Source organism: Amblyomma americanum, chromosome 8 (genome assembly GCF_052857255.1).
Source record: "Amblyomma americanum isolate KBUSLIRL-KWMA chromosome 8, ASM5285725v1, whole genome shotgun sequence".
In the NCBI taxonomy this organism is placed as follows: domain Eukaryota; kingdom Metazoa; phylum Arthropoda; class Arachnida; order Ixodida; family Ixodidae; genus Amblyomma; species Amblyomma americanum.
In genome coordinates, this window is record NC_135504.1 from 145,926,512 (window position 1) to 145,938,848 (window position 12,337).

Genomic DNA, 12,337 nt, shown 5'->3' on the forward strand with positions numbered 1-12,337 from the left:
CTTATAACTGCGCGAAAAGCATGTATTCCTGCTTAATACAACGAAACAAGCTGTTTTAGACCGAAACGAGCTAAATCTGAACACATCGGTTTCACAAGTGTCCCTGTGACACGCGTCAAAACTTTTTCTCTTATAACTGCGCGAAAAGCATGTATTCTTGGTTAATACAGCGAAACAAGCTGTTTTAGACCCAAACGAGCTAAATCACAACACATCGGTTTTACAAGTGTTCCTCTGATACGCGTCAAAAATTTTTGTCATATAACTGCGCGAAAAGCATGTATTCTTGCTTAATACAACGAAACAAGCTGTTGTAGACCAAAACGAGCTAAATCACAACACATCGGTTTTACAAGTGTTCCTCTATACGCGTCAAAACGTTTTCTCTTATAACTGCGCGAAAAGCATGTATTCGTGCTTAATACAACGAAACAAGCTGTTTTAGACCAAAACGAGCTAGATCTGAAAACATCGGTTTTCCAAGTGTCCATGTGATACGCGTCAAAACTTTTTCTCTTATAACTGCGCGAAAAGCATGTATTCGTGCTTAATACAACGACACAAGCTGTTTTAGTCCGAAAAGAGGTAAATCTGAACACATCGGTTTTACAAGTGTTCCTCTGATACGCGTCAAAACTTTTTCCCTTATAACTGCGCAAAAAGCATGTATTCTTGCTTAATACAGCGAAACATGCTGTTTTAGACCGAAACGAGCTAAATCACAACACATCGGATTTACAAGTTTTCCTCTGATACGCGTCAAAACTTTTTCTCTTATAACTCCGCGAAAAGCTTGTATTCGTGCTTAATACAACGAAACAAGCTGTTTTAGACCGAAACGAGCTAAATCTGAACACATCGGTATTAAAAGTGTCCCTGTGACACGCGTCAAAACATTTTCTCTTATAACTGCGCGAAAAGCATGTATTGCTTAATACAGCGAAACACGCTGTTTTAGACCGAAAAGAGCTAAATCACAACACATCAGTTTTACAAGTGTTCCTCTGATACGCGTCTAAATTGTTTCTCTTATAACTGCGCGAAAAGCATATATTCCTGCGTAATACAACAAAACAAGCTGTTTTAGACCGAAACGAGCTAAATCTGAAAACATCGGTTTTACAATTATCCCTGTGACACGCGTCAAAACTTTCTCTTATAACTGCGCGAAAAGCATGTATTCTTCCTTAATACAGCGAAACAAGCTGTTTTAGACCGAAATGAGCTAAATCACAACACATCGGTTTTACAAGTGTTCCTCTGATATGCGTCAAAACTTTTTCTCTTATAACTGCGCGAAAAGCATGTATTCGTGCTTAGTCCAACGAAACACGCTGTTTTAGACCGAAACGAGGTAAATCTGAACACATCGGTTTTACGAGTGTCCCTGTGACACGCGTCAAAACTTTTTCCCTTATTACTGCGCGAAAAGCACGTATTCTTGCTTAATAATACGAAACAAGTTGTTATAGAACGAAAAGAGCTAAATCACAACACATCGGTTTTACAAGTGTTCCTCTGATACGCGACAAAACTTTTTCTCTTATAACTGCGCGAAAAGCATGTATTCATGCTTAATACAACGAAACAAGCTGTTTTAGACCGAGATGAGCTAAATCTGAACCCATCGGTTTTACAAGTGTCCCTGTGACATGCCTGTAAAACTTTTTCTCTTATAACTGCGCGAAAAGCATGTATTCTTGCTTAATACAGCGAAACACTCTGTTTTAGACCGAAACGACCTAAATCACAACACATCGGTTTTACAAGTGTTCCTCTGATACGCGTCTAAACTTTTTCTCTTATAACTGCGCGAAAAGCATGTATTCGTGCTTAATACAACGAAACAAGCTGTTTTAGACCGAAACGAGCTAAATCTAAACAAATCGGTTGTACAAGTGTCCCTGTGACACGCGTCAAAACTTTTTCTCTTATAACTGGGCGAAAAGCACGTATTCTTGCTTAATACAGCGAAACAAGCTGTTTTAGACCGAAACGAGCTAAATCACAACACATCGGTTTTACAAGTATTCCTCTGATACGCGTCAAAACTTTTTCTCTTATAACTGCGCGAAAAGCATGTATTCGTGCTTAATACAACAAAACAAGCTGTTTTAGACCAAAACGAGCTAGATCTGAACACATCGGTTTTCCAAGTGTCTATGTGATACGCGTCAAAACTTTTTCTCTTATAACTGCGCGAAAAGCATGTATTCGTGCTTAATACAACGAAACAAGCTGTTTTAGACCGAAACGAGCCAAATCACAACACATCGGTATTACAGTGTTCCACGTGATACTCGTCAAAACTTTTTCTTTTATAACCGCGAAAAGCATGTATTCTTGCTTATTACAGCGAAACATGCTGTTTTAGACCGAAACAAGATAAATCACAACACATCGGTTTTACAAGTGTTCCTCTGATACGCGTCAAAACTTTTTCTCTTATAACTGCGCGAAAAGCATGTATTCGTGCTTAATACAACGAAACAAGCTGTTTTAGACCGAAACGAGCTAAATCACAACACATCGGTTTTACAAGTGTTCCTCTGATACGCGTCAAAACTTTTTCTCTTATAACTGCGCGAAAAGCATGTATTCGTGCTTAGTCCCACGAAACAAGCTGTTTTAGACCGAAACGAAGTAAATCTGAACACATCGGATTTACAAGTGTCCCTCTGACATGTATTTAAAACTTTTTCTCTTATAACTTCGCGAAAAGCATGTATTCCTGCTTAATACAACGAAACAAGCTGTTTTAGACCGAAACGAGCTAAATCTGAACACATCGGTTTTACAAAAGTCCCTGTGACACGCGTCAAAACTTTTTCTCTTATAACTGCGCGAAAAGCACGTATTCTTGCTTAATAATACGAAACAAGCTGTTATAGACCGAAAAGAGCTAAATCACAACACATCGGTTTTACAAGTGTTCCTCTGATACGCGTCAAAACTTTTTCTCTTATAACTGCGCGAAAAGCATGTATTCTTGCTTAATACAACGAAACAAGCTGTTTTAGACCAAAACGAGCTAGATCTAAACACATCGGTTTTCCAAGTGTCCATGTGATACGCGTCAAAACTTTTTCTCTTATAACTGCGCGAAAAGCATGTATTCGTGCTTAATACAACGAAACAAGCTGTTTTAGACCGAAACGAGCCAAATCACAACACATCGGTATTACAAGTGTTCCACGTGATACTCGTCAAAACTTTTTCTTTTATAACTGCGCGAAAAGCATGTATTCTTGCTTAATACAGCGAAACATGCTGTTTTAGACCGAAACAAGCTAAATCACAACACATCGGTTTTACAAGTGCTCCTCTGATACGCGTCAAAACTTTTTCTCTTATAACTGCGCGAAAAGCAAGTATTCGTGCTTAATACAACGAAACAAGCTGTTTTAGACCGAGATGACCTAAATCTGAACACATCGGTTTTACAAGTGTCCCTGTGACATGCCTGTAAAACTTTTTCTCTTATAACGGCGCGAAAAGCATGTATTCCTGCCTAATACAGCGAAACAAGCTGTTTTAGACCGAAACGAGCTAAATCACAACACATCGGTTTTACAAGTGTTCCTCTGATACGCGTCAAAACTTTTTCTCTTATAACTGCGCGAAAAGCATGTATTCGTGCTTAGTCCAACGAAACAAGCTGTTTTAGACCGAAACGAGATAAATCTGAACACATCGGTTTTACAAGTGTCCCTCTGACAGGTATTTAAAACTTTTTCTCTTATAACTGCGCGAAAAGCATGTATTCCTGCTTAATACAACGAAACAAGCTGTTTTAGACCGAAACGAGCTAAATCTGAACACATCGGTTTTACAAGTGTCCCTGTGACACGCGTCAAAACTTTTTCTTTTATAACTGCGCGAAAAGCATGTATTCTTGGTTAATACAGCGAAACAAGCTGTTTTAGACCGAAACGAGCTAAATCACAACACATCGATTTTACAAGTGTTCCTCTGATACGCGTCAAAACTTTTTCTCTTATAACTGCGCGAAAAGCATGTATTCGTGCTTAATACAACGAAACAAGCTGTTTTAGACCAAAACGAGCTAGATCTGAACACATCGGTTTTCCAAGTGTCCATGTGATACGCGTCAAAACTTTTTCTCTTATAACTGCGCGAAAAGCATGTATTCGTGCCTAATACAACGACACAAGCTGTTTTAGTCCGAAAAGAGGTAAATCTGAACACATCGGTTTTACAAGTGTTCCTCTGATACGCGTCAAAACTTTTTCCCTTATAACTGCGCGAAAAGCATGTATTCTTGCTTAATACAGCGAAACATGCTGTTTTAGACCGAAACGAGCTAAATCACAACACATCGGATTTACAAGTTTTCCTCTGATACGCGTCAAAACTTTTTCTCTTATAACTCCGCGAAAAGCTTGTATTCGTGCTTAATACAACGAAACAAGCTGTTTTAGACCGAAACGAGCTAAATCTGAACACATCGGTATTAAAAGTGTCCCTTTGACACGCGTCAAAACATTTTCTCTTATAACTGCGCGAAAAGCATGTATTCTTGCTTAATACAGCGAAACACGCTGTTTTAGACCGAAACGAGCTAAATCACAACACATCAGTTTTACAAGTGTTCCTCTGATACGCGTCTAAACTTTTTCTCTTATAACTGCGCGAAAAGCATATATTCCTGCGTAATACAACAAAACAAGCTGTTTTAGACCGAAACGAGCTAAATCTGAACACATCGGTTTTACAAGTATCCCTGTGACACGCGTCAAAACTTTTCTCTTATAACTGCGCGAAAAGCATGTATTCTTCCTTAATACAGCGAAACAAGCTGTTTTAGACCGAAATGAGCTAAATCACAACACATCGGTTTTACAAGTGTTCCTCTGATGTGCGTCAAAACTTTTTCTCTTATAACTGCGCGAAAAGCATGTATTCGTGCTTAGTCCAACGAAACAAGCTGTTTTAGACCGAGATGAGTTAAATCTGAACACATCGGTTTTACAAGTGTCCCTGTGACATGCCTGTAAAACTTTTTCTCTTATAACTGCGCGAAAAGCATGTATTCTTGCTTAATACAGCGAAACACGCTGTTTTAGACCGAAACGAGCTAAATCACAACACATCGGTTTTACAAGTGTTCCTCTGATACGCGTCTAAACTTTTTCTCTTATAACTGCGCGAAAAGCATGTATTCGTGCTTAATACAACGAAACAAGCTGTTTTAGACCGAAACGAGCTAAATCTAAACACATCGGTTGTACAAGTGTCCCTGTGACACGCGTCAAAACTTTTTCTCTTATAACTGCGCGAAAAGCATGTATTCGTGCTTAATACAACGGAACAAGCTGTTTTAGACCGAAAAGAGCTAAATCACAACACATCGGTTTTACAAGTGTTCCTCTGATACGCGTAAAATCTTTTTCTCTTATAACTGCGTGAAAAGCATGTATTCGTGCTTAATACAGCGGAACAAGCTGTTTTAGACCAAAACGAGCTAAATCACAACACATCGGTTTTACAAGTGTTCCTCTGATACGCGTCAAAACTTTTTCTCTTATAACTGCGCGAAAAGCATGTATTCGTGCTTAATACAACGAAACAAGCTGTTTTAGACCGAGATGAGCTAAATCTGAACACATCAGTTTTACAAGTGTCCCTGTGACATGCCTGTAAAACTTTTTCTCTTATAACTGCGCGAAAAGCATGTATTCCTGCTTAATACAGCGAAACAAGCTGTTTTAGACCGAAACGAGCGAAATCACAACACATCGGTTTTACAAGTGTTCCTCTGATACTCGTCAAAACTTTTTCTCTTATAACTGCGCGAAAAGCATGTATTCTTGCTTAACACAGCGAAACATGCTGTTTTAGACCGAAACGAGCTAAATCACAACACATCGGCTTTACAAGTGTTCCTCTGATACGCGTCAAAACTTTTTCTCTTATAACTGCGCGAAAAGCTTGTATTCGTGCTTAATACAACGAAACAAGCTGTTTTAGACTGAAACGAGCTAAATCTGAACACATGGGTTTTAAAAGTGTCCATGTGACACGCGTCAAAACTTTTTCTCTTATAACTGCGCGAAAAGCATGTATTCTTGCTTAATGCAGCGAAACAAGCTGTTTTAGACCGAAACGAGCTAAATCACAACACATCGGTTTAACAAGTGTTCCTCTGATACGCGTCAAAACTTTTTCTCTTTGCGCGAAAGGCATGTATTCGTGCTTAATACAACGAAGCAAGCTGTTTTATACCAAAACGAGCTGTATATGAACACATCGGTTTTTGAAGTATCCACGTGATATTCGTCTAAACTTTTTTCTTATAACTGCGCGAAAAGCATGTATTCGTGCTTAATACAACGAAACAAGCTGTTTTAGACCGAAACGAGCTAAATCTAAACACATCGGTTGTACAAGTGTCCCTGTGACACGCGTCAAAACTTTTTCTCTTATAACTGCGCGAAAAGCATGTATTCGTGCTTAATACAACGAAACAAGCTGTTTTAGACCGAAAAGAGCTAAATCACAACCCATCGGTTTTACAAGTGTTCCTCTGATACGCGTAAAATCTTTTTCTCTTATAACTGCGCGAAAAGCATGTATTCGTGCTTAATACAGCGGAACAAGCTGTTTTAGACCAAAACAAGCTAAATCACAACACATCGGTTTTACAAGTGTTCCTCTGATACGCGTCAAAACGTTTTTCTCTTATAACTGCGCGAAAAGCATGTATTCGTGCTTAATACACCGAAACAAGCTGTTTTAGACCGAAACGAGCTAAATCTGACCACATCGGTTTTACAAGTGTCCCTGTGACACGCGTCAAAACTTTTTCTCTTATAACTGCTCGAAAAGCACGTATTCTTGCTTAATACAGCGAAACAAGCTGTTTTTAGACCGAAACGAGCTAAATCTGAACACATCGGTTTTACAAGTGTCCCTGTGACACGCGTCAGAACTTTTTCTCTTATAACTGCGCGAAAAGCATGTATTCGTGCTTAATACAACGAAACAAGCTGTTTTATACCAAAACGAGCTGTATCTGAACACATCGGTTTTACAAGTATCCACGTGATACTCGTCAAAACTTTTTCTCTTATAACTGCGCGAAAAGCATGTATTCTTGCTTAATACAGCGAAACATGCTGTTTTAGACCGAAACAAGATAAATCACAACACATCGGTTTTACAAGTGTTCCTCTGATACGCGTCAAAACTTTTTCTCTTATAACTGCGCGAAAAGCATGTATTCGTGCTTAATACAACGAAACAAGCTGTTTTAGACCGAAACGAGCTAAATCACAACACATCGGTTTTACAAGTGTTCCTCTGATACGCGTCAAAACTTTTTCTCTTATAACTGAGCGAAAAGCATGTATTCTTGCTTAATACAAAGAAACAAGCTGTTTTAGACCGAGATAAGCTATATCTGAACACATCGGTTTTACAAGTGTCCCTCTGACATGTATTTAAAACTTTTTCTCTTATAACTGCGCGAAAAGCATGTATTCCTGCTTAATACAACGAAACAAGCTGTTTTAGACCGAAACGAGCTAGATCTGAACACATCGGTTTTCCAAGTGTCCATGTGATACGCGTCAAAACTTTTTCTCTTATAACTGCGCGAAAAGCATGTATTCGTGCCTAATACAACGACACAAGCTGTTTTAGTCCGAAAAGAGGTAAATCTGAACACATCGGTTTTACAAGTGTTCCTCTGATACGCGTCAAAACTTTTTCCCTCATAACTGCGCGAAAAGCATGCATTCTTGCTTAATACAGCGAAACATGCTGTTTTAGACCGAAACGAGCTAAATCACAACACATCGGATTTACAAGTTTTCCTCTGATACGCGTCAAAACTTTTTCTCTTATTACTCCGCGAAAAGCTTGTATTCGTGCTTAATACAACGAAACAAGCTGTTTTAGACCGAAACGAGCTAAATCTGAACACATCGGTATTAAAAGTGTCCATGTGACACGCGTCAAAACTTTTTCTCTTATAACTGCGCGAAAAGCATGTATTCTTGCTTAATGCAGCGAAACAAGCTGTTTTAGACCGAAACGAGCTAAATCACAACACATCGGTTTAACAAGTGTTCCTCTGATACGCGTCAAAACTTTTTCTCTTTGCGCGAAAGGCATGTATTCGTGCTTAATACAACGAAGCAAGCTGTTTTATACCAAAACGAGCTGTATAAAAACACATCGGTTTTTGAAGTATCCACGTGATATTCGTCTAAACTTTTTTCTTATAACTGCGCGAAAAGCATGTATTCGTGCTTAATACAACGAAACAAGCTGTTTTAGACCGAAACGAGCTTAATCTAAACACATCGGTTGTACAAGTGTCCCTGTGACACGCGTCAAAACTTTTTCTCTTATAACTGCGCGAAAAGCATGTATTCGTGCTTAATACAACGAAACAAGCTGTTTTAGACCGAAAAGAGCTAAATCACAACCCATCGGTTTTACAAGTGTTCCTCTGATACGCGTAAAATCTTTTTCTCTTATAACTGCGCGAAAAGCATGTATTCGTGCTTAATACAGCGGAACAAGCTGTTTTAGACCAAAATAAGCTAAATCACAACACATCGGTTTTACAAGTGTTCCTCTGATACGTGTCAAAACGTTTTTCTCTTATAACTGCGCGAAAAGCATGTATTCGTGCTTAATACACCGAAACAAGCTGTTTTAGACCGAAACGAGCTAAATCTGACCACATCGGTTTTACAAGTGTCCCTGTGACACGCGTCAAAACTTTTTCTCTTATAACTGCTCGAAAAGCACGTATTCTTGCTTAATACAGCGAAACAAGCTGTTTTTAGACCGAAACGAGCTAAATCTGAACACATCGGTTTTACAAGTGTCCCTGTGACACGCGTCAGAACTTTTTCTCTTATAACTGCGCGAAAAGCATGTATTCGTGCTTAATACAACGAAACAAGCTGTTTTATACCAAAACGAGCTGTATCTGAACACATCGGTTTTACAAGTATCCACGTGATACTCGTCAAAACTTTTTCTCATATAACTGCGCGAAAAGCATGTATTCTTGCTTAATACAGCGAAACATGCTGTTTTAGACCGAAACAAGATAAATCACAACACATCGGTTTTACAAGTGTTCCTCTGATACGCGTCAAAACTTTTTCTCTTATAACTGCGCGAAAAGCATGTATTCGTGCTTAATACAACGAAACAAGCTGTTTTAGACCGAAACGAGCTAAATCACAACACATCGGTTTTACAAGTGTTCCTCTGATACGCGTCAAAACTTTTTCTCTTATAACTGAGCGAAAAGCATGTATTCTTGCTTAATACAAAGAAACAAGCTGTTTTAGACCGAGATAAGCTATATCTGAACACATCGGTTTTACAAGTGTCCCTCTGACATGTATTTAAAACTTTTTCTCTTATAACTGCGCGAAAAGCATGTATTCCTGCTTAATACAACGAAACAAGCTGTTTTAGACCGAAACGAGCTAGATCTGAACACATCGGTTTTCCAAGTGTCCATGTGATACGCGTCAAAACTTTTTCTCTTATAACTGCGCGAAAAGCATGTATTCGTGCTTAATACAACGACACAAGCTGTTTTAGTCCGAAAAGAGGTAAATCTGAACACATCGGTTTTACAAGTGTTCCTCTGATACGCGTCAAAACTTTTTCCCTCATAACTGCGCGAAAAGCATGCATTCTTGCTTAATACAGCGAAACATGCTGTTTTAGACCGAAACGAGCTAAATCACAACACATCGGATTTACAAGTTTTCCTCTGATACGCGTCAAAACTTTTTCTCTTATTACTCCGCGAAAAGCTTGTATTCGTGCTTAATACAACGAAACAAGCTGTTTTAGACCGAAACGAGCTAAATCTGAACACATCGGTATTAAAAGTGTCCCTGTGACACGCGTCAAAACATTTTCTCTTATAACTGCGCGAAAAGCATGTATTCTTCCTTAATACAGCGAAACAAGCTGTTTTAGACCGAAATGAGCTAAATCACAACACATCGGTTTTACAAGTGTTCCTCTGATATGCGTCAAAACTTTTTCTCTTATAACTGCGCGAAAAGCATGTATTCGTGCTTAATACAACGAAACAAGCTGTTTTAGGCCGAAACGAGCTAAATCTGAACACATCGGTTTTACAAGTGTCCCTGTGACACGCGTCAAAACTTTTTCTCTTGCTTAATACAGCGAAACAAGCTGTTTTAGACCGAAACGAGCTAAATCACAACACATCGGTTTTACAAGTGTTCCTCTGATACGCGTCAAAACTTTTTCTCTTTGCGCGAAAAGCATGTATTCGTGCTTAATACAACAAAACAAGCGGTTTTAAACCGAAACGAGCTAAATCACAACACATCGGTTTTACAAGTGTCTCTCTAATACGCTTCAAAACATTTTCTTCTATAACTGCGCGTAAAGCATGTATTCGTGCTTAATACAACGAAACAAGCTGTTTTAGACCGCAACGAGGTAAATCTGAACACATCGGTTTTACAAGTGTCCCTGTGACACGCCTTTAAAACTTTTTCTCTTATAACTGCGCGAAAAGCATGTATTCTTGCTTAATACAGCGAAACAAACTGTTTTAGACCGAAAAGAGCTAAATCACAACACATCGGTTTTACAAGTGTTCCTCTGATACGCGTAAAATCTTTTTCTCCTATAACTGCGCGAAAAGCATGTATTCGTGCTTAATACAGCGGAACAAGCTGCTTTAGACCAAAACGAGCTAAATCACAACACATCGGTTTTACAAGTGTTCCTCTGATACGCGTCAAAACGTTTTTCTCTTATAACTGCGCGAAAAGCATGTATTCGTGCTTAATACACCGAAACAAGCTGTTTTAGACCGAAAAGAGCTAAATCTGAACACATCGGTTTTACAAGTGTCCCTGTGACACGCGTCAAAACTTTTTCTCTTATAACTGCTCGAAAAGCACGTATTCTTGCTTAATACAGCGAAACAAGCTGTTTTTAGACCGAAACTAGCTAAATCTGAACACATCGGTTTTACAAGTGTCCCTGTGACACGCGTCAGAACTTTTTCTCTTATAACTGCGCGAAAAGCATGTATTCGTGCCTAATACAACGAAACAAGCTGTTTTATACCAAAACGAGCTGTATCTGAACACATCGGTTTTACAAGTATCCACGTGATACTCGTCAAAACTTTTTCTCTTATAACTGCGCGAAAAGCATGTATTCGTGCTTAATACAACGAATCAAGCTGTTTTAGTCCGAAAAGAGGTAAATCTGAACACATAGGTTTTACACGTGTCCCTGTGACACGCATCAAAACTTTTTCTCTTATAACTGCGCGAAAAGCACGTATTCTTGCTTAATACAGCGAAACAAGCTGTTTTAGACCGAAACGAGCTAAATCACAACACATCGGTTTTACAAGTGTTCCTCTGATACGCGTCAAAATTTTTTCTCTTATAACTGCGCGAAAAGCATGTATTCGTGCTTAATACAACGAAACAAGTTGTTTTAGACCAAAACGAGCTAGATCTGAACACATCGGTTTTCCAAGTGTCCATGTGACACGCGTCAAAACTTTTTCTGTTATAACTGCGCGAAAAGCATGTATTCGTGCTTAATACAACGAAACAAGCTGTTTTAGACCGAAACGAGCCAAATCACAACACATCGGTATTACAAGTGTTCCTCTGATACGCGTCAAAACTTTTTCTCTTATAACTGCGCGAAAAGCATGTATTCGTGCTTAATACAACGAAACAAGCTGTTTTAGACCGAGATGAGCTAAATCTGAACACATCGGTTTTACAAGTGTCCCTGTGACATGCCTGTAAAACTTTTTCTCTTATAACTGCGCGAAAAGCATGTATTCCTAATTAATACAGCGAAACAAGCTGTTTTAGACCGAAACGAGCTAAATCTCAACACATCGGTTTTACAAGTGTTCCTCTGATATGCGTCAAAACTTTTTCTCTTATAACTGCGCGAAAAGCATGTATTCGTGCTTAATACAACGAAACAAGCTGTTTTAGAGCGAAACGAGCTAAATCTGAACACATCGGTTTTAAAAGTGTCCATGTGATACGCGTCGACTTTTTCTTCTATAACTGCGCGAAAAGATTGTATTCGTGCTTAATACAACGAAACAAGCTGTTTTAGACCAAAACGAGCTAGATCTGAACACCGGTTTTACAAGTGTCCATGTGATACGCGTCAAAACTTTTTTCTCTTATAACTGCGCGAAAAGCATGTATTCATGCTTAATACAACGAAACAAGCTGTTTTAGACCGAGATGAGCTAAATCTGAACACATCGGTTTTACAAGTGTCCCTGTGACATGCCTGTAAA